General features: G+C 53.4%; 1 protein-coding gene across 1 annotated transcript in view; it reads left to right on the top strand.

Annotated features, from left to right (window-relative positions):
• The window catches only part of PHACTR3 (phosphatase and actin regulator 3), a 217,906-nt gene that overhangs the window by 2,974 nt on the left and 190,188 nt on the right, over positions 1–24,744 (top strand). The gene's annotated exons all lie outside the window — the stretch shown is intronic.

Genomic DNA, 24,744 nt, shown 5'->3' with positions numbered 1-24,744 from the left:
CAAAATGCATCCTTAACATATCAGTATTCTCACCACAAAAACTCAGAACAGGGCTTCCCTGGTGGCGCAGTGGTTGAGAGTCCACCTGCCGATGCAGGGGACACGGGTTCGTGCCCCGGTCCGGGAAGATCCCACGTGCCGCGGAGTGGCTGGGCCCGTGAGCCATGGCCGCTGAGCCTGCGTGTCCGGAGCCTGTGCTCCGTAACGGGAGAGGCCCAACGGTGAGAGGCCTGCGTACCGCAAAAAACCCCCCCCAAAAACTCAGAACATTATGGGAAAGGTAAGCAATGACATCCCTTTCTGTCACTCTCCAGAGGTTGTCTCTGTGACGAGTTCGGTGGAGCATCTGGACCTTTTCCTACGTGTTTATATCTACAGGTTCTTGGGGAAAGGCATTTAAAAGAACTCAAGTGGTAACACACTGTATGGAAGGTTCTTCCATTTGGGTTTCTACTCAACACTGGGTCTCGGAGATCTCCCTTTCTTAATAACCACGTAGCGTCCCAGGGAATATATTTCTCTCAGTTGAGCTATTAGATATTTGTGTCTCCAATTTTTAACTGTTACAAGCAGCACAGCAGCGGTCATCCAGGCAAAGCCTTCTTGTGTTCCTTTGTGAATTTCCTCTAGGGTATATCTGGGTCACAGGAGACTCACATTTAAAATTTTTCTGGTACTGCGTCCTCCTGGAAAATGGACCACTGATGCTCCTTCAGAATCTGAGAGCACCCTTTCTCCAGAGCCTTGCCAGCACCTGAGGTCATCAATCTGGTTTTCTCTCACACGAAGGGTGACAGGGGGTCTCTCGTGTTTATTTGTGGCTCTTTGACTGCTGGTGAGCTTGAACATCTTTTTGTGGCCTTATTAGTGCGTTAAATCTCTCAGCGGCCAGGGACTGCGTGGCAGGGATGAAAGATTTTCCCAGAGGGTCACCCTAATGCTCTTTCCACACCGTTACTCCATTCACGATTCTTTTGGCAGCTTTACAGGGTTCTTCACTGCAAATCCTTACTCTTTACCCACAAGCATGGTTAAGATTTTCCCCAAAACTTAAAATTTAAAAAAGGCAACTCAGGGCTTCCCTGGTGGCGCAGTGGTTGAGAGTCCGCCTGCCGATGCAGGGGACGCGGGTTCGTGCCCCGGTCCGGGAAGATCCCACATGCCGCGGAGCGGCTGGGCCCGTGAGCCATGGCCGCTGAGCCTGCGCGTCCGGAGCCTGTGCTCCGTAACGGGAGAGGCCACGACAGTGAGAGGCCCGTGTACCGCAAAAAAAAAAAAAAAAAAAGGCAACTTGGCATCCCATCACCTTGCCTCCCTCTTCAAGCTTGCCACCTGGGAGCTTGGAGTGGGAAGGGTGGATTAGGGGAGCATTAGGGGTTCATACTTGTGAGGAGAAGTTTTGCTTTTTCTATTTCCATTAGCTCTCAGGCCATGGGACGGGCTCTGCCCTGGCGTTGGTCCTGTGTGGACCTCCTTCTGGTCCAAACCCACATCACCTCCTCACCTTGTCCCTTCACTGCTCTCGTCTGCTCATCCCCCACTTCCTGACACCCTCTCCTCCCTGGGTTTTCCCTGCATCCCGCGGCATGTCTTCCCAGCGCATCGCATGGGGGTTCCCACAGGGCCTTCTTCCTCCACTCTCAGCTCTCTCCCTGGTTCCCAGATGCCAGGACCAGAGACTGAACCGAGTCACCCTGGACGGCTGTTTAGAATGTTTCCGTGGGGACCTGCAATTTGTCTTTTTAAAGACTCTGCTGTGCAACCAGGTGGGGGACCCTTTGATCTAGAGCGGGTTTCTCAACCTCAGCACAGTTGACATTGGTAATGGGATCCTCCCCTGCTCTGGGGGCCACCCTGTGCGTTGTAGGATGTTTAGCAGTCTCCCTGACATCTGTCCACTAGACAACAGTAGCACCTCAGTGCCTGGCTGTGACCATCGAAAAATGTCCTCAGACGTTGCCAAATGTCCCCTGGGGGCAAAATCTCCCTGGAGAACTGCTGACGTAGCTCTTTCATTGTCAAACCCTAGCCATGTATCAGGATAGCCTGGAAGGGTCGTTAACTGCCCCCCCCCCCCCCCCAGTGTTTCCAGTTCAGCCTGTCTGTGGTGGGTGCCGGTGATGTGCATTTCTAACACGTGACCAGGTGATGCTGATACTTCGGGTCAGGTGAGGACACCTGGGGACCCACTGAGCCTAGTCCTTTGCCACGGTCTCAGTCTGTGCTGACAAGTTGCGTGTGTGTGTGTGTGTGTGTCTGCGTCTGCGTGTGTGTCCGTGTGGGACCTGCCTTGACCTGTCTGGCTCCTGAGCTCCAGACGTCTGGGTCCTGCTGACCTCTGCTTGCCCAGGTCTCGGGCCGATCTTACCTCCTCAGAGGGTCCTCTTTGTTCACCTGATGAGACGAAGTAGCTACCCTGCCCCCACCGCCCAGATCCCCTTCCTCCGTCCCGACTCTGGGCTGACTGTCGGTGGGCCGGGCTCCCTAGGCCAGGAGCACAGCACAGACTTCGCCCACAGGAGGCCTCGGTAAGCATCTGTGGAACCAGGCACAGTGTCTTAGTGGACGAGGCCTGGGGCTGGCCAGATGGCTGGCCAGGGCCTCCGTGGATAAGCAGCTCAGTGGCAGCCTGAGAGTAGTCGGCAGGTCAGTGTGAAGGAGGCTGGGACCATGTCTTTCTGCAGGGACAGATCCACCTCTGCTCATGGCCTGGAGAGGGAGAAGCCTCTCAGAGCATCCACTCCCCTCCTGAGCTGCAGACAGACTCACAGACACATCCCCACCCCAGACTCCAGGCTCCAGCATCCCTTTGCCTGAACCTTTTATCGGTGCCCCAGCACGGGGTGGGGTCGAGGGGGTCGCGGCCTGCTTTCTCCACGGCGTGGTTCTCCCCGGCTTTGTTCCTTGCACGTTCCCTTGTTCCAGAGTCCTGAGTTTTGGGGATCTCACTCTTGCAGAGTGTCTCCATGGCTTAATTAGCAGTAGAACTATGCAGTAATTACCTTGTCAGTTTCTTCTTGGGGGTTATTAAAAATAAAAGCTGCATGCTTAAAGAAATATGGAGTTTAGAAAACTTAGAATTTTTTCTGCTTATGAAAGTAGGAGGCTTTTGAAACTTCCCTTCCTCAACCCTCCTCACCCTAATGCGACACAGAAGGCAGTGACAAGGGACAGCTTCATCCCTGGGACCTTCCCAGGTGCCAGGTGTGGCTGTTCAGCAGAAGGCCAGCCACAGTCAGAGCCCAGGGTCTACCTCCCGCCCCACCCCATCCCTCTCGGTCACTTCAGCCACTTTCCTTCTCCTCACTGGTCACTCTTTGAAATGATCTCACTTATTTGACCAACTAACTTATTCTCTGTCTCTCCTGCCACATAGCACCCAATACAGTAGCCACTAGCTCCTTATGGCAATTTAAATCTAAATGAAATAAATTAACCTTAAAATTTTCTTTCCTCAGTCGCACTGGTCACCTTTCAAGCGCTCAGTTGCCACGTGTGGCTGGCGGCCACCATGTTGGATCGTGTGGATCTAAAACATTCCATCCTTGGCGGCTCTGACAGACAGCACTAGTCGGTGGAAGACCCTGAGGGTCCTCTTGGCTGTGCTGCCCTTGGCTGTCCCCCGGTGGATGTTCGTTGATTGAATGGATAAGTTGTAGCGTAATTGACGTGGTCATAGAGCTCTTCTGCTGGAGCCCCTTGGCTGATCATCTCACGCCCTTAAGGGGAGGACACCCAAGCAGAAGTCACTTCTTATCCACACAGGATTAATTTATTTCAATTCATTGAGCTCCTCCAGAGAACCTAAAGTGTGCCATGGTTGGCCCTGGCTGGATGGGTCTCTTTGACAAAGAGAACAATGACAACCGAAGAGGTTTTTTGCCTGGAATTGGATGAAGGGGTCCCAGGCCTGGCTCTGCCACATACACGCTGTGTGACCTTGGGCAAGTCATTTCACCTTCTCTGAACCTCCATTTCCTGTCTGTAACATGGTGGTAGATAATGTCCATAACTCCAGGTGGGAGTTCAGAGACAACAACTCCAGCTGTTGTCTGTAACAGATGCTAGTCGTTGGTTTCACAGCTGTGAAGAGGCAAGGCTCTCCTAGGACATCCCCTAATCGCCTTGAGATAATTCCATCTTCTGTGAATAATGCCAGAAGGGTGCAGACCCTGTGATGAAGACGTGGAGACAGCCTGTGGGTTGATCTGCAGCCCCTCCTCTAACTGGCTCTGTGTCAGGGCCAAGCTGGTCAACCTCTCTGGGCTTCATTTCCTCCACCTGTGAAATGTGAGTTAGTGCTGCGTGGACCTGGCCGTGGTCCCTGCGAGGACTCGGGGACCCACGCCCCTCGCTGTCTCATAACAGTGAGACCACAGGGTCCGTCCTCAGGAAGCAGTGATGAGAAGAAGGGGGGGGGGTCCGGTTCCGATTCTGATTCTGGTCTACCCAGAGGGCAGCAGCAGCGTGCCGTGTGGACATGTTGGTTCTAACAGTCTTCCCACCAGCCCGGGGCTCCTGACCTCACCTGCCTTTCCCACACCGACCCTTTTCTACTCCCCGCAGCCTCCCTCCCTGCTCGGCCCTAGGTCCGTCCAGCCATCCTCATGTGCTGCCCCCCGGCCCCCTTCCTGCCTCCCCCCCCACCCCCGACTGCAGGCCTGCTGGAGTCTCCCCACCTTCTTTAAGTTATTGACTTTGGTTCTCTAATTATGGGATAGCACATTGGTGGTCTTGCAGTCAGATTTGAATGTATATATATATATATTTTTTGATTGTTTTATGAATTTGGTGACCTCTTAGGGAAAGGTACCTGTCTTGAAGGACACAGGTGACTCATTTTGACACTAGGCCTGGGAGTGGCCAGACCACCTGCAGGAGGCTGTGGGTGTGGAGGATGGGAATGTTCCAGGCCCCTCACCCATGCTTCCACCAGAGCATCACGTATGGGGTGGATGTCAAATGTCACAGGAATAGAGGCGAAAGGAAAACGTTTGAATATCAACAACGTATATCAGAGGGTTTGAGACCTACCTTTATTGAATTTGAGAGCTGGGATCTATTCCATGTCCTCTAAAATGGTTTAACCCAGGCCCCCAACTGCAGTGTCCACAGGGGCTGGTACCCCCGAAAACAGCCGAGTCAGGGAGTGGGATTTTGCACAGATATCACCAGGCAGGAATGTGGTCCCAGGGGGACCCGAGCATCCTATTTTAAGAGACATGTTGGAAATCCCGATTTTTATGTGAAATGTGGTTTTTAAATATTAGCAAGTTTGTCAGTTAGGGATTGGTTTGGCTTCAGGTAATAGAAAACCTAAGCAGTACTGGTTACAATAAGAGACGGGGCATTTTACGTTCATCGGAACTGCAGGAAGCACACAGGCCTCCCTGTCTCAGCGCCAAGGCTCTGCGATTTCCTTGCCGGCTCCTGGGGACAAGAGGGTTGCTGGAGCTCCAGCAACACATACGCTTTCTAGGCAGGAAGGAGGGGATGGTGACGGGTGGAGGCGTGTCCAGCTGCTTGGTCCTGACCTGGCTTTCCTGGGAGCCCCGCCCAGTGACATCCGCTTATACCTCCTTGGCCAGAAGGGTGTCAAACAGCCACTCCCACCTGCAGGGCCTGGGAAATGGGGCGTTTGTTTGTTTGTTTTTTAAATTGACTGTATTTATTGCAGTATAGTTGTTTTACGACGTTGTGTTAGTTTCTGCTGTACGGCAGAGTGAAGCAGCTGTATGTACACACATATCCCCTCTGTTTGGGATTTCCTTCTCATTTAGGTCACCACAGAGCATTGAGTAGAGTTTCCTGTGCTATACAGTAGGTTCTCATTAGTTATCTATTTTATACATAGTATAAATCGTGAATATATGTCAGTCCCAATCTCCCAATTCATCCCCCCCTTCCCCCTTGGTATCCATACGTTTGTTCTCTACGTATGTGTCTGTATTTCTGCTTTGTAAATAAGATCGCCTATACCAGTTTGTTCAGATTCCATATATATGCGTTAATATACAATATTTTTTTTCTATTTCTGATTTCCTTCACTCTGCATGACAGTCTCTAGGTCCATACATGTCTCTACAAATGACCCAATTTGTTTGTTTGGTTTTTTTGGGTTGTTTGTTTTGGGTATGTTCACGGCTACCCCTAACAAGAGCAGGTTCAGAAGATGTGAAGAATGAGAGTGACTGCCAGGTGGTCATCTACTGTCCCCCTCGCTTAAAAACAAAGCACGTGACCCGAGCTCAGCATATCTGGGGCTACATGTGGCCTTACTTTTGGAAAGCTCACAGAGAATCTCAGGGGAAGCTGAAGCCCTTTTTTTTTTTTTTTTTTTTTTGTGGTACGCGGGCCTCTCACTGTTGTGGCCCCTCCCGTTGCGGAGCACAGGCTCCGGACGCTCACGGGCCCAGGCGCTCCGCGGCATGTGGGATCCTCCCGGACCGGGTCACGAACCCGCGTCCCCTGCATCGGCAGGCGGACTCTCAACCACTGCGCCACCAGGGAAGCCCCTGAAGCACTTTTTATACTTACGATATTTCTTTACCAAGGAATTAAAGGTTGGCCTAAGATGTGTGACTCAAGCCTGAACAGTATGTCCATCTAAATTTTATTTAATAATATTTATGTCAGGAACAAGACTGTCCCTCACGTAGCTGACAGTCTGGCAAATCATCAGTGGCTGGAGTGAAAATGTGCTTGTTGTCACCTCTGTGTTATACACGTGGGACATCTGACTTTTATTTAATCTTCCTCCAAACCCTTGAGGTAGGGTCAGAGGGTGAGGGGTCAGAGGGTGAGAGGGCCGTGGGCACATGTGTATGAAGAGCAGTTTGAATCTAGGTGAGTTTAATGCCTGGCCCACTCGGTATGCCCCGCCCACCCTTCATGCCCCGCCCACCCTACATGCCCCACCCACCCTGCATGCCCCGCCCACCATGCCCCGCCCACCCTGCATGCCCTTTACTGGCTTCATTCTGCATCTTACAGGAAGGCCTTCTGTGCTTTAGATGAAACAGATCCCTGTGTTTATCCCATTTCTGGTTCAAGCAACCTATCCCACAGATGCATGCACATCTGTGCAGATGTACTCTTCATTTTCCCAGTTCATTTCACTAGCATGGCCACTAGGACAAGATTTATTTATTGAAGGTCAGGCAAGGTGATGGCAGAGGACCAGCCGTGGGCAGAGTTGTGGAAGGTCCTGTCTTTAATGGGCTGGGGCGAGTCATTTGGGTGTGTCTCTTGGCAACACACCTTATCTCGTGGCCGTGACATAAGTAGACTTTGACATCGATTAGTCAGCAGTCAGAAAATGAATTTGCCAAGACCTGAGTGGAGGGTGGGAGCTGCGGCTCTGGACTTAATAAATATGTTTATTACACACTGTTGTACAGCTGTTTTTGTTAAAGTTGCTGGGTTGGTCTTAATACTGTTACTCATGAGTGGTATTGTCATTACTTAATTTTTTGGTCCCATTACTTCTTGGAAGTTTGCATCCATGTGCAGACAGAATTTTTGCCTTGTTGTAATCAGTAGCTCAGGGGATTTAAATAGTCAGGAAAATCTGCCAAAAATGATCTTTCTGCTTCCCTTTGGCAGGAAAACATTGTCTCGGGCAATGTGAATTGTGGGGTGACTGTGTTTCTGCAGTCACGAGTCAAGTCATTGCTGACCTTGGCTCATTTGTCAGCAGGGTCTTTTGTGCAGAGCTCCCCAGAGCTTGCCAGCGTCAGGGCTGTCCCAGCCTGAGCATTGCTCTGTGGGGTCCCCTTGGCCTTGCCCCACCTGCTCTATTTCCCTGTTATCCTCCAGGTGACCAGGGATACACTCTCCATAGAAAGTGGTGGAATATGGTCCTCCTTCAAGTCACATTTGTTTGCAAACAAAAGAAGATGGGCTTAAAATATTAATAAAGTAGCTGTGGTCATCTGTTGAGGAGACACAGGTGTGGCAAAAGTCAGTAAGGTGGGATGGGTTTCAGTGAAGTGGGGCATGGTTTTGTACATTATCATCTTGTATATTATCATCCATTCCTACGTGTTTACCTGCTGACATAGGAAGTGCTGCTGTGTGCAGGGGGCATGGTGTGTGGGTGATGTGAAGAAGTATTGCCCCTCCTGGAAGCTCACCCTCTGGCTAGGGGCATACCGTTTTGACTTGTAAAATGACAGGACACGTATGTAATAAGTACCAGACCTCCCACGTTTGCCCCCTTCTGTGTGGCATCCACTTTGTCCTCTGCTGGAGCCTCCAGGCCTCCATGCTGCAGTGCTGGGCGCTCTCCCCTCTGCTGTCTGCAGGTGGGCAGGGTCTACAGTCTAGGCTGGGCAGCTCTTCTCTACGCACAGCTCATCCTCCTTAGACCCAGCGATGTTGTCTCATGGCAGTGGGGGACAAGCGCAGAGTCCCTTAGCGTCTGGGGCTCTCACTTCAGTCTAGTTCTGTTAGAGTGGGCACATGGTCAGTTTAAGTTCAAGGGGAGGGAATACAGCCTACCCCTTGGTGGGAGGGCCTTGGTCACATTCACGTTGGACTCTCCTGCTGCCTCTACCATGGTGGGGCCTTGGCCTTGCGGCGGGGCGGGGTGGGGGGGTGGCAACAGACAAGGTCTTGAGGGGAGCTGGCAGGTGCATGGACTCTTTGGCGTCCCCTGGTTTGCGGAACTTTGACAGCCCCACCTGACATCTCTGAACCTTGGTTTCCCCCTACGTAAAATGTCCCTGCCTGGAAGGGCGGTGGTGAGGATTTGACGGTTGGTTTCCGTGAAGCATTTAGCACGGCGCCTGGAGCGCAGGGAGGCCCTGTCGCCATGAGCTGGGGTTCGCCCCCGCCTGTCGTTATGGACACGCTTCCACCAAAGTCCTCTCGGAGGCCTCTGAACATTCTGGCTGATGACGGTGGGAAGCCCTGATTCTGGGCAGTTTTGAGACATCCATGGCTCCTACTGGTGCCTCGAGATCTTGAAAGAAGGTCACCGCTGAGGTCACTGCTGCTGGGAGAAATCAAGCAGCCCTGTAGGACTCTCCCATCCTCCCCCTTGCACGGCCCTGGAGCTGGTTCCAGGGGTTCGCCGGTGTGCACTGGGGGCTCCTCCGGGGGCACTGTGCCCGGCTTCCTAGTCGGGGAGCTGGTCCGGGGGAGCCAGGATGCAGAGGTTGTATACCTGGCCCAACTGAAAAGTCAAGGTCAAAGCCTGAGCCACATTCCAGCTGGGACATGAGGCTGCGATGCTCTGAGCTGACCGTAGTTCCGGGGCTCCTTGAGGTCGGCTTGGGGTCGACACGTGGACAGTGGAGCGAGCCGCCCCCTGCGCCTCAACTTCTGTTCTTTCTTCTCCTAATTCTTGCGGCTAGCTGCCTCTGCCTTAATGGGAAATAATGCGAGATTTAGGGATAATTGATTATTTTATCTCGTCTTTTCAGTGGGAAGGGTGAGTAACGGGGGGGGCATTTAATAACACACAACATGGAACAAACCAAGCGCTGCTTCCTGCTTGCGTTCTCTTGGGCAGGTGCTCTGGGTCGGGGGCGCGGGGACCGCAGCCCGTTTGTCTCCCCCCCGGAATCTCATGGAAGTTGTCTTTTCCTTAAGATCCTTATTGCAAACAGCATTGACATTTTAAGGTAATTATTTTTCTCTAATATTTTTCCAACTCTTTCCACCTTCTGGGAAATGTATTTGTTTCTTTTTACTTTAAAGATATGTCTTGTCCACTGTTCTGTCTTCAGCTCCAAAATGGAGTCTTGCTTATAGTAGGTGCACAGGAAACGTTCGTTTTATCGTAAGTACATGGTAATGATACCAAGCAGCCCTTTCTTGTTCCTATTCCTATTCCATAAGGAAAAGTAAAATCGAGGGGAAAAATCCCCCAAACAAGCAGCAACACCAAAGCATCAGGTTAAATGGTCTTGCCCTGTTGGAAATTCCTGGAGCGGGTCAACAGGCAGAGAGGGTGGTAGCTCAGAGGATAATACTCATGGCTAAAAATTAGCCTACAAATTTGTTAATAATTGGTCTCTGTGTTTTTTTTTTTTTTTTTTTTTTTTTTTTTTTTTTTGCGGTACGCGGGCGTCTCACTGCTGTGGCCTCTCCCGTTGAGGAGCACAGGCTCCGGACATGCAGGCTCATTGGCCATGGCTCACGGGCCCAGCCTCTCCACGGCATGTGGGATCTTCCTGGACTGGGGCACGAACCCGTGTGCCCTGCATCGGCAGGCGGACTCTCAACCACTGCGCCACGAGGGAAGCCCTCTGTATGGTTTTTTAAATTAACTAATAACACTTTATTCCAGGAGGATATTAGCACAGAGCAGCTGTTTGCTCATAGGAAATGGAAATTCCAGTCACTGGGGTTTTCTCTCTTTGGTTGCATCTTGCTTGGTGAGCTCTTTGGGAGGCTGTGGGAGCCCATTAACATTGCCTAGGGCGACATCCCAGGAGCCAGTGCTGGCTGGAGGGGGCACGTGAGAGCCTGGGAGAGTCGCACAAAAGATGGAAGCCGATGCCTGCAGCTCACTGCATGTGAGGTCCTCCCTCCCTCCCCCCCTCCTTTCTCCTTCCCACCCAGCAAATCGGGTGCCTTCTATTAGGCCAGGCATGATGCCAGGCGAGGGGCTGCCACGGAGAGCAGAGATGTGGCCCACACTGAGGGGTCTAGTGGGGATGGGCTTAGATGCCAGTCTGGGGGGGAAGGGTTAAGAGCTGCTCTGGGGCTGGCAGCCTGGAGGAGCTGAGGGAAGGTGTCCAGGGGCAGTGGGTTGAGACCCAGAAGGTGGTTGGAGTGAACCAGGCCGAGTGGGAAGGAAAGGTGTGCTGGGCAGAGAGAACGGCCGTGCAAAGGCCAAGAGGCAGGAGGGAGCTTGGGGGGTTCGCAGGCTTAAGTCAGCCAGTGGCTGAAGGAGGGTGAGGGTGGCTGGATGAGTCATGGCATGCATGTGTGCACGTGTGCGTGTGCCCTGCTGTAACTTATCCTCATTTATAAAAGCCACAGGCAGTCATGGGCATGGTTAGGGCCGTGACACGGCCCTCATCGCTCCTGCAGACAACTGGAGCCGTTGTGCCTGGGTGCCTCGGAGCTGGCCTTGTGGTCAGTCTAGAACCCCGACCCTGCCAGCTGCACCTGGCTGACGTTGGCAAGTCCCTCTAACAGGCGGCGCCTCAGTTTCCTCATCTGTAGAATGGGGGCAGTGATGGTTCCTAACTCCTGCGATGGTTGTGAGACTGGGTAAAGTATGTGACCCCAGCCCAGTGCCTGTGCTGAATGTAAGTTAACTGTCACCCGCCTTCAGGCGCCTGTCCCGTGAGTGTCACCAGTAGAGCAGAAAGCTCGGCCCCAGGGAATAACACCCTTTTCCTGGTTCACGCTGGGCAGTGAGTCTGCTGAGGCCACCTCGTCCTGCCTGTAGGGGGTGATGCCCCATGGTTGCTGGGAGACCTCAACCCGGTGCAGTTAACCATCTGGCCGCACACAGGAGGGTCTCTCGTGTTTCTAGCCCCTCTAGCTCCAGGACGAGCAGGGGTCAGAGATGTCCCATGAGCTGAGTTGGGCACCGGTCCCACAGGGAGGAGGGTGGCCACGCAGCTAGAGCCATCTCCGGCCAGGCTCTGGTTATTCCTGGCACCCCGGAGATGCACGTGTGTCCTGAAAGCCTTGAACTGCCATCTGAAGAAGTCCGAGCTTATCCTGTTGGAGGCGAACACTTGGCCTAACATGTTACCCCGTTGTTAAATTTATTTCGAGGAGGGCTTCTAACACGGCAGCAGCTTTGACCAAAAAAAATCTTCAGCAACCACCCAGAACCGTGTAGCCACATATGAGGTGTGGCCTTCAAAAGTGACCACCCCCTTGGAAATATTGGCAGGGAAAGGAAAAGAAACGCTTTTCGTGGGAGGTGGGGGACATCATTCTTTTTACAAACAGGTTTCTGGAGACGGGAAGAGCGGTATGTGCGCATGTCTTGTGGAGAAGCGTCCGCGATGGCCGGAGACGGGCGGAGCAGCGCCGGGAGGTTGGCTTGGTGTAGTCAGGCCCGGGCTGGGGTCCGTTACTTGTCAGCTGTTGGTTCCCCTTCTTTGGGCCTCAGTTTCCTCCTCTGTCAAATGGAAGCACTGTGATCGTCTCCGCACCGTGCGGTTACGGGCAGATGAACTGACAGTCTGGCAAGTGCACGTGCAGTGAGTGCTGTCTTTATCGTTCCTGCAGCCCGACCCCCTCTTCCCAGAGGCACCGCCGATGTTTCTTGTTTCTGAGATGCTCTCAGAACATGTCTGTGCATTATATTCTTCCTCTTGTTTTTAATCACAGAAGGGAGTGTGCTCTCCCCACCCCCTCCCCCCAGCCCCGTTCTCTACTTTGCTTTTTCCTCTTAAAACTATATCTTGGAGATATAGATATGAACTTTGAAAAAGCAGGGGCGAACCGGCTGAAGCGTGATGAGGGCAGAGGATGCGGGTCATGACCGTTCCAGGCAGAGGGAGCAGCAGGTGTGGTGGCCCCGGGCGGGAGGGGGCGTTGTGTTTGAGCGTGGGCCGCACGGCCGGGGGTCGGGGGGGAGATGGCAGGGCCCAGCCCGTGCAGAGTGCTGACGACCCCGCTGAGGCTTTGGGTCTTTTTCCTAGGAGCAATGTGGAGCCTTTGAAGGTTGTATGAGAGGGTGACCAATGGATTTGGGACTGGGAAACGTCACTTGGCTGCTGCTTTGGGGGCACATGGGTCGCGCGCGCACGCGTGTGTGTGTGTGTGTGTGTGGTGCAGCTCCCTGAGAGAGAAGATGGGCCAGAGTCTGAAAGAGGTAACGGAGAGAAGTAGATGGAGGGGGGGTTCACAGGACACACGTTGCAGGTGCAGGCAGGGGCGGGGAAGGGAGTGAGTGAGGACGACACCAGGTGTGTGGCTTGTGCCCCTTGATGGGGGAGATTGGAGGAGGACCCAGTTTGAGGGGAGGGGAAGAATTCAGTCAGAAGAGACAGTCAAAGGCAGATGCTCAGGGGGAACTGGATAGAAAAGGCTGTACTTGGACTGGAGAGAAAGAAATCACATTGACATACAAATAGAGGCTTGTGCTTCCCTGCACAGCCAGGCTCCTGGGACTTTGGGGGTGACTTTAAATGTCCCCCAGACTCTCCCCTATCCGGCCTTACCCTGGGAGACCCCACCCAGCCAGCCAGCCGTCTGTCCGCCCGCCCGCAGTGCAGGCAAGTGAGTTCCCTGTCCCCATGGAGCGAGGCTCAGTGACCTGTGCTGGGCACACGGATGGTTTATGTCAAAGTCAGAGCTTGAGCTCTGGGGGGTGGGTGGGGGGTGGGCGCTACTAGGCAGGTTAGGTTGTGTGGCTTCCAGTCCTGACTCTGTGTCACCTCAGGCGAGTCACTTGCCCACTCTGTGCCCTCCACCTCCTGTGAAAAGGGGATTATGCTATTCAAGTTGTTGCTACAGTCGGCCTCACTCATTCCCTCAGACCCCACCGCCCTTGTGCGTGTGACTTGTCAGTCCTCCCATCAGGCAGGGAGGCTGCCCCCTTGCATCCTTGTACTTGCTCTGAACAGAGCACAGCAGGAGTGATGCAGCGTGACTCCTGGCCCAGAGCTTGGGCGCCTGGCAGCCTCTGTTCAGCCCTCTCACCTGCCGTGTAAAGCAGTTTGGACCATCCTGCTGGGGGGAACTGGGCGCCCCGGCCGACAGCTCTTGAGAGCAGAGCCGTCCAGGGTGTTTCCAGCCTGGCCAAACTCCCAGCTGAGGAGTGAGCCTGGCCCTCACCACGTCCAGCAGAGGGGCCCTGCCCAAGCCCAGCCCACAGCAAGTGGACAATGAAATGGTTATTATTTGGGGCCACTGCGTTGTGGGTAGTTCATTACGTCTCATAGATAACTGATAACCCACTCCAACTAGAGCATTTGAGGAGCCCGGGGCTGCTGCTTGCCCTGAGTTACACTCTGGTCCTTTGTGCTGAGCTGCTGGACAGGTGCTGACTTTTAAATGCGGTTTCTCTATTTGTTTCTGGCGGACTCTGGCTCTGCGTTGAATTTGGAGGGGGTGCCCGTTAATCTGTGACTGTGTGCGCCTGCCTTGTGGTGGCAGCTTTGGAGGTTTCTTTCCTGAGAGCCAGTAAGTGGGAGATCTCGGTGCTTGTGTTGTGCTGGGGCAGGCCAGCCCATCGAGGGCACCAGGGCTGGACCTGGTCTATTCAACCCAGGAGTTGTGAGCCAGGAGTGGTCTTCACAACCCCTGTGGGGAGTTGAAAAAACGAAATCAGTCTGAACTTTCTCCCTGGAATTCGTGATTGCTGGGTGTTAACAGGTATTTCTTGGCCACCTACTTTATGCCTGTCATTGTTTTGGGGGCTGGGGATTTAGCAGTAAAGACTGTGGTGTCCCTGCCTTCAAAGAGTCAGTAGTCTCCTGGGGCAAGTGAAGCAGAGAAAGAAATAGACGTGTGATGTGATGCCAGGTAGTTTTCAATGCCTACAGCCAGGCTGGCGGAAGGGGAGTGGTAGGGAGGGGCCAGAGGGCCTCTGAGCAAGGGCATATGCAGAGAGACGAGGCAGAAGTGAGGGAATTAGTCCTGTAAATACCTTGGAGAACAGCCTTCCAGGCAGAGGGAACAGCAGGTGCAAAAGTCCTGAGGTAGCTGTGCACTTGGATGTTGGTTCACAGGAGACTGACGTGCAGTGACTGTTGGAGGTAGGGGTGCTGAGGCCAGTGAGCCCAGAGGCACTGGGGGTTAGGATGTGGGGAGGCCCAGGTGGAGGCTTGGCCTTTGTTTCCAGAGCTAACACTTGGAAGGGGGTTGGTCTGCCTGCAGTGTAGTGGTTCGACCGTGCTGGGCAAGGCAGGAGGAGAAGGACATTTAGTGAGAGATTGTGGTGGCTGGGAGCACACTGATTGCGGCGGGCATCTCTGGTGCCCGTGTCACCTGCGCCTGGACGCCCCCCGCCTCTTTCCTCAGTTGTGCTTCCAACTCAACCCAGGTGATGGGAAACGAGCTACCATGTTGGCACAGAAGAGGCAGTGGTTACAGTTTCAGGAATGTTGGGAGCTGGTGGATACTATGTTGGTACTTGAAATCCTCCAGGGTGGGAGCATTTACACTGTGGAAATTGGCGATGCTACGTAGGTAACCTGCTCCCCTCCGTCCCCCAGGGGCTTGTTAAACCAGCACACCACTGCCGGGGCCTCACCTCAGGTGCGAGCTGGGTGCTCCGCAACCCAATCCCAAGCGGCAGACCTGGGGTCAGAACATCAGCAGAGTTAATGCCCGAGGGACGATCCTCTACTGACAGGATGGGGTCAACGTCCCAGTGTCCCGTCCTTCAGGTGGGCGGTTCTTACAGAATCAAAACCCCACTGCCGGGGACCCGTGGGGCGGGGCTGGGGGGGCGCTGGGACTGGGGCCGGGGTCCCGTGGGGCGGGGCTGGGGGCTGTTGGGACTGGCGCCGGGACCTGTGGGAGGGGGCGGGGGTCGCAGCTCTGCAGGCGGCGGGGGTCCCCGGGGCGCTGCATCCCTTGGAGCCCAGGAGAGCTGCAGGGCGGGTCTTTGTCACGTTGAGAATCTGGGCCGTCGCCTGTGCAGGTTTGCGGGCTCGTTCGCGGGAGGCGTGCGCTGGGGGAGCGGGCTTCCTGCACGAGGTCGCCCCTCAGGGGCTGATTGGAAGGAATCTCGAGACACCCCAGATTTTTACCATTAAAATGGTGGATTAAATGTTCATGCTGGTTCATCCTTTCCCATGATGGAGTGTGCACAGGACCCTGATTTGCAGCTCTGCCGTTTCTCTCTGTTTATTGAAAGCATCTACCTCACAGGACTGCCAGTATTGGTCCGCATTGCCCTAACTGGCCGTGAATACAGCTGTTGACAGGACCGAGGATTATGGAGTTTTGCATCTCCAGCTCTGTACGTGGATTCTGTGAGATGGTCCCCCATTTGCCCCGCACCGTTTGGTGAATGCTCCGTGTTTTCTCCGTTGACATGAAACGCGTCCCAGGAGATTCTTGGGCAGACTTCATGGCTTCTGAGCTGAGCTTGTGGTGACAGTGGTTCTTTGTGAAACCTCTCCAGGCGGGCAGAGACCTCAAACACGCCACTGAGAGCTGTAAACAAGTCAAACCTGCACCAGTACCGGCGTATGTGAGGTCTCCAAATTGCAGCCTGGAATGATGTGAGCGCACGATTCCCATCTAGTTGGTTTCTCCACTCCACATACCATCACTCCAATAAAGTCAGGAGGCGACAGGGAAAACAAAAACAAAAACAAAAACCCCACTGCCTACAGCCATGACCTTGAGGATGTACTGAGTTGGGTTTTCCTCCCTCCCTCCCTCCCTCCCTCCCACTCACTGACTCCTGCTTTCTGTGACAATCTTCCAGATAAACTGCCCTAAGTCCACGTCCAGCTCTGCTCTCGGGGAAAATCCAGCCAAGACAGTGGTAGAGCCGGAAGTGGTGAGAAGTGGCCACAACCTGGGTGTATTTCGAGGCAGGGATTTGCTGATGGATCAGATGTGTGGGGTGAGAGATAGAGAAAGGTCAAGGATGACCCTGAGGGTTTCGGTCTGAGCACCTAGAAGAAGGAGGGTGTCCCAGACAGAGATGGGGAGATGTGGAGAGAACCAGGTTGGGAGTCTGAGCCGGTAGATGCTTGCTTCAGTTTTGGGCAGACTCTGGTCCTGCCCACACTGAGTGGAAGTGGCGGAGGAGCTGGGGAGAGGTGAGTGTGGATACCTGGGCTGAGACGGTGTGGATTAGTCAGGGTCCCCAGCTGGCATCCGTGATGCAGCTGTGCCTTCCTGTTTAAGAAGTACTGTTCTGGGCTTCCCTGGTGGCGCAGTGGTTGAGAGTCCGCCTGCCGATCTAGGGGATGTGGGTTCGTGCCCCGGTCCGGGAAGATCCCACGTGCCGCAGAGCGGCTGGGCCCGTGAGCCATGGCCGCTGAGCCTGCGCGTCCGGAGCCTGTGCTTCGCAATGGGAGAGGCCACAGCAGTGAGAGGCCCGTGTACGGAAAAAAAAAAAAAAAAGAAGTACTGTTCTTTCTTCCTTTCCCTCCTTCCCTCCCCCCCACTCCCCACTCTTTCTCATCTCTCATCTCTCTATCTAATCTATCATCTGTTTATGTGTCTATCATCTATCTATCTCTCATATATCTACCTTCTATCTATCTCTGTCATTTATCTATCATCTATCGTCTGTCTCTGTCACGTACCTACCGTCTATCTCTTTATTATGTCATCTATCATTTGTCTATATCTGTCAATTATATATTTATCATCTATCTGTCTATCTGTCATGCACCCATTTGTCCATCCATCACTTGCTTCCCCCCATCCCTTCTTTGGCTTCCTGCTCAGCTAGAGTCTTGCCCCTGCTTGAATGCCCCAAGTGATAGGCAAGTCCCTACCTCTTAAGGATTCTGCTTACAAGTTTCCAGCCCGTGGGACCACTTCAGAACACTGTCTTCCAGGGACGGTGCTCACTCCTCTTTCCCGCCCCCCTCCCCCAGGCTTATTTACACTCTTCACTGGCCAGGAGAGAGGCACTTAGGAGTTCAGAGCCATGAGTGCTCCCTGGCAGGGCCAGCCCCCAGTGCAGGGGAAGGAATGGGGCCAGTCCCAGCGGGGGAGGTGCTCCCGTCTCAGCTGCAGCTCCCTGCTCTTGGCTGCCGCGCAAGGGCGTCTTTGTGCTCCTCGTGGACAAGGCTCACCATTGAGACCGGCCTGGGGGCACTGTGCACAAGCGAAGGACGGCTAGAAGCTAGAATCAGGCATTTCACAGGGAGCAACACCCGCACCCGTCCCCCAGCGGCTTCCGCGTGCCCGGAGGGGCCCTTGGCCGTGGGGCTGCGCTTCGAACAGGCTCTTCTCACTCGGGGAGAAAGCCCTCTCTGTTCTCTGCCCACATGAGCTCAAACACAAAGAATCGAAAGTGCGAGAGGATTGGTTCCTTTTCTCCTGGCTCCTAGTGGGCCTCCAACCCTGTCTGGGGGTGCGTGAGTGTTCTGGAAGGTTCCCCACAACTCATCTTCAGAGGGGCCGAAGGAAGCAGGCTTTGAGGAAGACTGGCAGATAATCAGACAAAGGAGGGTGGGAACACAGAGGAGACCAGACTTGGCGTTTTATAGTTTTGTATGTTTCCTAAACTTTTTTATTTTGAAATACTTTTAAACTCACATGGAACTTGCAAAAAGTAGTACCGAGAGTTTCCCCAGCTTCTCTCAACGGTGACACCGTACCTGGAACAGGGCGCTGGTGGACACGGGGAGACTGCCCTGGTGCAGTACTGTCACTAAACCAGGGGCCACAGCAAGTGTCACCACGCTGTACGTGCACCTTTTGTGTTTGGTATAAGTTGCATGACACTTTATTACATCTATAGAATCACCACACTTTTGGCCCCTGAGCCGTGCAGGCGGGTTGGTGCCCACAAGCGGAGGCAGGCCCTGCTCCCAGCCCCTTGACTCCACGTGGTGCCCCCTCCATGCCCCAGGGGCAACGTCCTCTGGACCCCCCAGGCCTTGCTTCCTTGGTTCTCAGAGAGGCTCGGCACCCCGTCCCCTAATGCACAGGAAAGGCCGGGCTGCAGGGGCCCCCATCCCCTTCCTGGGGCTACAGGGGTTTCCTGGGGTGGCTGAACAAAGTACCGCAGGCTGGGTGGTTTGAGGAATAGAAAGCGATTCTCTCCTGGTTCTGGAGGCTGGAAGTCCCAGATCTAGGTGTCAGCTGGGCGGGTCCCTTCTGAGGCTGTGATTCATTCCAGGCCTCTCCCCTGGCGGGCAGACGGCCGTCTTCTCTCTGTGTCTTTTTACATCATCTTTCCTCTTTGCACATCAGTGTCACTGGTTATGCATCAGGCCCACCCATACATTTTAACTCATTTTAACTCACCACTCCTGTGAAGACCCTCTCTCCAAATGAGGTCACTTTCTCAGGAACTAGGGACTAGGACTCCAGCACGTGAATTTCAGGGAGTTTCGGGGGACACAGTCCAACATCACAGTGGCCCTCCCTCCCATCCCCCTGAGGGCAGAGGCAGCCCATCTTCTTCTTGCACCATCACCTTCTCCTGTTAGGCCCCCCTTAACCCACCACAGATGCCTCTCAGGCCTCCTTTCTCCCCGCTTCTCCCTTGGATGCAGGCAAGGGATTCCTCACCCTGGCAACAGTGACCTGTGGCCCTTTCTATTACCTGTGCCACCTGGGGTCTACTTCCCAGGGTCTGCTTCCCAGCACGTCCCCGCCAAAGCTGGACCAGTCAGCTTTCGGTTGGAAGTGACAAACATCCCAATTCAAATTGGCTTACCCTGGGGAGGTGGGAGTACTTACTGGTGCAGGTGGGAAACAAGACTGGCCTCCTGCCCCTGGGTTTCAGCCATGTCACCGGAGCCTCCTTCTCTCCCTCCTCCTCTCTTGCTCTTCCCGTGTTGGACTCCTTCTCGGGCAGGCGGGCAGGCAGGTGTCTCCATAGGGTGGCTCTCGGCACTTCATAACTTCCTTCCAGCTTAGCAATCTCTGCAAAAAGGAAGTTCCCCGGGAAGGCAAATAAAGTGCATGGGACCAATGCTGATTCAGCTTGCCTGAGTCACGTGTCCAGGCTTGACCAATCATTGGTCAGAGAGTGAGGATGGAGGAACCTGGTTGGCCAGCTGGGTAACACACCTGCCCTGAGCACCTGTGGGTGGATCAGCTTCATTGAAGCCCGTGAACTGCGATGGGGAGGGTGGTCCCCAGAGGAAAGCTGGGACGTGGCCAGATGCAGGGGGAGTGGGGGCAGGGCGGGCAAACAGAGAACTGTCTGCCATGGCCACTCAGTGGAGTGGAGGTGTGCTTTCCAGGGCAGGTGCCCAGCCTTTGTTCCTGGGTGGTTCTCAGCTGTGTTTGCTGTACTTTCCATGCCATCAGCCACCTTCATCTTCAGAGTGTCTTCACCTTGGAGTCCGACCAGCCCCCCACCTCTGGCCCACCTCGCTTCCATTCTCTCTCTCTTTCTCTCTCTCTCTCAGAGCTTGTGAGCATTCTGTCCTAACATCCTGTTCTTCCATTAAATACTTTTTTGCATTTATAATTCGTCCATGCTTCTAGGGATTATTTGTTTACCATTTCCCTCTCTCACTAAGCTCCACCGCAGTTATGAGCTCCAGGGAGGAAGAGAGCCCATCTATGTTGTTCCCTGCATAGGCCAGCACCTGGGACAGCGACCAGCTTATTCTCAAATAGCTGTGTTGCCTGGGACAAGTTACTTAACCTCTCTGGTCTTGGGTTTCTTCAGCTATTACCTGTTGATCGTGGTTCTCACTTCACAGGTTTGTTGTGATAATGTCATGAGACAGCCTATGGAAAAGCACATGGGGCTCGGCACTTAGGAAGAGCTGAACACATGGGTCCTGTTATGATATGTGCTGTGGCTCTTGACCGTGAGAAGTGGTGGGACGTGGTGGTTAGACTCTGGGGGCAACTGCCCGGGTTCTAGTCCAGCTTTTACCACTTACTAGCTGGGTGACCTTGTGCAAGTTCATCAACCTATCTGTGCCTCAGTTTCCTCATCTGTAAAGTGAGAGTGGCAATAACACCAACCTATAGGAGTTATTTATTAGCAAAGTACTTATGACCTTGCCTGGCTTGGGTGAGCCTACAGAAGCATTAGGTGCTGTCCTCGTCATTGGTGTTTGTTACTTGCATGCCACAGCTCACACGTTGCTTCTCTGGAGCTAGCTGTTAGAAGCAAGTTTATAACATCTTGCAAGAAATGAACAAAGTGCTTGGGATCTGGGTTCTGTTTCCAGGTCATGTTACTCTGCTTTAGTATGAATCCCTAAAGAATCTACCGTCACCCTCCCTGTCATCCATTTCCCCAGTTTACGTTACCGTGCCTTATGTAGTGTGTTCCCCGTGTTTACCTCCTGAGCACATGTCCCACCTCTGTGGTCTTTGCCGAGAGAGGTCCCGTGGGTGGGTGAGCTGCACACCTGCCCCCAACGGATCCCGAGGCTCCAGGCTGCTGCCGGATGCCACACAGGGCACTGTCCAAGGGCAGCTTCTGTTTCACGTCAGAAAATGGAGCAGAGTAAACACAGTCATCTCTCTGGAATCGGAGATTAGCTCTTGTGATTCTGTGTAAGTTCTTCAAAACATAAAAAGAAAAGAAGTATCTTCCCAGTTCCATAGTTGTCCTCAGAACAATCCCAGCGGGCAACACTGAGTAAGCGCCCTGCTCATCAAGATGGCCACTGTGGACCTGAGTTCTCGCGCCCATGGCTGATGGAGCGTCATTGGGCGGAAGCACCCCAGCTCCTGATGCCAGTGATGATAAGTGACACCCGTGGGGATGGCTGTAGACTAAGGCCCCCCTGCAGCTGAAGGAAGAAACACTCGGGCAGAATTAAGAACACTGGGCAGTGGTTTAAATCCCAGCCCACCGTGGGGAGGTTTGGATGCACGCTTCCCAACCAGCCGATAGAATGCTGATCTCCTGGTAGTCTGTGGGGTAATTTTAGGAGGTAAGTGAACTGTTATATAAAGAATGTTTAAATTAGGTATACGTTTGCTTAATTTTTTTTTATTAGGAAAATAGTGCATTTCCATTCAAGTAGATGCCAAAGTTTTCCTTTACACTTATTTAAGGAAACATTAAAAATATTCATTGCAGGGAGGGTGGTGGCCAAGTGAGTGCAATTTGGAAGACACTGCGTTGAGTTATGAAGCCGCCGCGTGGCAGAAGCGCCATTGGAGGTCCGGGGGGCATGGAGGAGGGGGCACAGTCCCGCACACCCTCGAGGAGCTTGTAGTCTAGAAGAGGGAAAGAGCCGCACACGAGGCGTTGTCATGGAAACAGGGAGTTGATAAGCCTGTCCAGGAAGCTCCTTAATGCTCTAGGAAATTCGAAGAGGAAGGTTACGTATGTGGTGGAGGTGGAGGTGGGCGGAGGGATTTGGAGACGGTTCGTGAAGGACAGGAGAGACTCTGTGGGGATTCTGGAGGTAAGGCGACCCCTGGCACGGCAGCTGGCACGTGGTGCGGGCTTGGTGACTGTTGACCGTCATTGTTGAATGGAGGTCAGGCTGAGAAGAGCAGTGTAGACCTTCCGTGCTGGGAGAGAAGTGGTTCTCAGGGATTTATGGTCTTGAGCTAAAAACCCGGGGGCCGATGCCCAGGCTTGGGGGCCCTCTAGTGGCATAATTAGTGAGAAGAGGTCCTTGGTTAAAGTCTGGTGTAGCTCTTATTAGACCTCCACGTGCACCTGAATCTTCCGGGGAACTTGGTAGGATGTGGATTCTCACTCATCAATCTGGGGTAGGGCCTGAGACTCTGCATTTCCAGCAAGCTTCCAAGCGATGCTGCCGCTCCGGTGCCCCCCATGGATACTCGCAGCTATCCCCCTCCAGCGACAGGAGAAGGCTGCTCGCTCAGCAGAGGCCAGCGGCCTGGGAGAGCTGACTAGGGCAGAGAGGGGTGGGGTGTCGTCTTGGTCCTGTTGGTAAATGTGGCCCAACCAAGACAGCAAGGGTGGGCAGAGGTTGCCAACCTTTAAACTTTAACCAAATAGAGATGTTTTAAAACAAAAGGACAACAATGAAGAAAGCTCAGAACATCCAACTATTGTCACCATTATTTCCTAACAGAGGTAGAATTTTAAGTCCAAAGACTCAGGAACGCTACACGCTCCAGCGGAGGACCACCTTTTAAAGTACATTCAGCCAGTCTCAGGAACGCCTCACTGCTTGTCCTTGTTTCGGGGGGACTCGGGATGTGTCGCCCACAGGCTGGCATGGATCCACAGGCTGATGGTTGGGGCTGTGGCTGTGAGAATGGGAACTTCCGTGGTCCTCACCCATGTCGTCGTGTTTCTAAGAGCCCCCTGCGGGACCTCTGGTGGATGCTCTGTCCTTTCCCCGGAGGAAGGGGCCAAGCGGAGCCTGGGTGAGCAGAGCGCCCTCCCTTCCCCTGCACCTCCCTCCTCAGAGGTCTTCATCCTGGGATGCTGCATTAGCTCTGGGATTTGGGCTGGTGGCTCTCATCTGAAGCTACTGTGTGTCCCTCATGGGCTACGTGAGTCCCAGGCATCACTGCCTCAGTTTCACTTGCTTCTAGAAGCTCCACATGCTGGGGTTGAGCCCCAAAGCTGAGGAAGGTCCTGGGAGCCCACTCCTCTCCCTCCAGTGGTCCCCAGGCTGTCTGGTCGTGAGGGAGTGCACACCATCTCCATCCAAGTGGAACCAGCCATCACCCTCCACTGTCCCTCTGCCCGGGATGTGTGGTCCTTGGATGACTACATGACAGGTTTGACCATTGAGAGTCTCTTCCAGGACCTCAGTTGGAGATTTTGGAAAGGGGTGTTTTCTCTCCACTAAGAGGTCACTAAGCTGGTGGGACTTGAGCCTGGAGTGGCCGTTTCCCCAACCTGCTCAGGTGGGGCCTGCCTGAGAATGGATCCAGCCCAAAGGAAGGCTGAGCGAGGAGGTGAGCGTTGACTTCTGCTGGCATCATTTCAGCCCGGGATCCGGTTGCGAGTGAAGCTGGCGCACCCCTGTATGTCTCAGTTAAACGCGTATATTCCCTTTAACGCTTCTGCTGGTTGGAATTGGGGTTCTGTCACTTGCAACCAAGAGCCCTGATCATCACAGGCATCTAGAGAGAGGAAGTGGCTTTGCGCAGATCAGAGGACTGATGGAAGTGCTGGGACCAGCACCCAAAGACCCACCTGCTTTCCCCACATCTCACTCTCCATCCTTCTCCCAGGCACCTACCCAGCCCTGTGGAGATGCCAAAAGATGACCCGTCTTCCCCATCAGTCTTTGGGGTGTCTGCCTCACTGAAGATTCCTGAGGATTCAAAGAGGAGTGTCCTTGGCCAGCTGTGGGAGTTGATGGGGGCGTGAGAGGAGGCATCTATCGGTGGCCTCTGCTGCTGGGAGGACCTGTATGACACCCAGTGACTTAGGCGGTGCTGGGGGTTCAGGGCTTTTTCACGAAAATGGGGCTTTGCTTGGACACTTTCATGTTGCCTGGGCTTGCGTGTCACAGAGAGCTCCGTAAGTCACTGACGAGGGTATTCTCAGGAGTTGCTAATGTCATATTTGATTTTAATAATGAGACACCCATGCTCACTATTTATTACCCACTGGTTCCTTGAGTGGTTTAAGAGTTCGAGGTTAATGGATCACACTATTAATTATTTAGAACGTGGAGACAGGAGGCTCTTACAAAACCAAGACTCTGTAATAGGTTAATTAATAGGTTCCTAACTTAACTATCATTTTGAATTTTCCAAAACCACTTTTTCTGCCAAACCACTCAGCTGTGGAAAGTTATTGGAAAACATCTGATTTTTACATCATTTCTTTGCTAGGTTTAACTATTAATATTCTTATTTTCCCACAGCCATTCAGTTCAGGGCTTTTGTTCTTCATTTTATTGCCTGTGAAATACATACAGTGGGTTCAGACTTTTTGAAGCCTGTGGAAGGGTTCGCAACACAAGGTGATATTTTAATGCTTCGGAGGCCAGAAATTCGGTAGTAAAGTTCCCTTTCATTTTCACTGGACTATGGATGGTTACAAGTGTAGCCGTTAGGGTCAGGGTGACCTAGGTGTGGATCCCCTGAGCCCCTCCACTCAGGTTGGTTACTTGAACTTTCTGGCTCAGTTTCCTCCTTCAGGCAGTGGGGATACTGGTAGTCTTAACCTGCTTGGGTCACAGTGAAGAACAAATTAAAAAATGCAGCTACAGCGTCTATGGTGGTACCCAACAACAGGGT

This window comes from Phocoena sinus, chromosome 15, assembly GCF_008692025.1.
Source record: "Phocoena sinus isolate mPhoSin1 chromosome 15, mPhoSin1.pri, whole genome shotgun sequence".
NCBI lineage: Eukaryota > Metazoa > Chordata > Mammalia > Artiodactyla > Phocoenidae > Phocoena > Phocoena sinus.
Note: the sequence above shows the minus strand (reverse complement) of the source record. Positions and strands in the feature narration are given on the sequence as shown.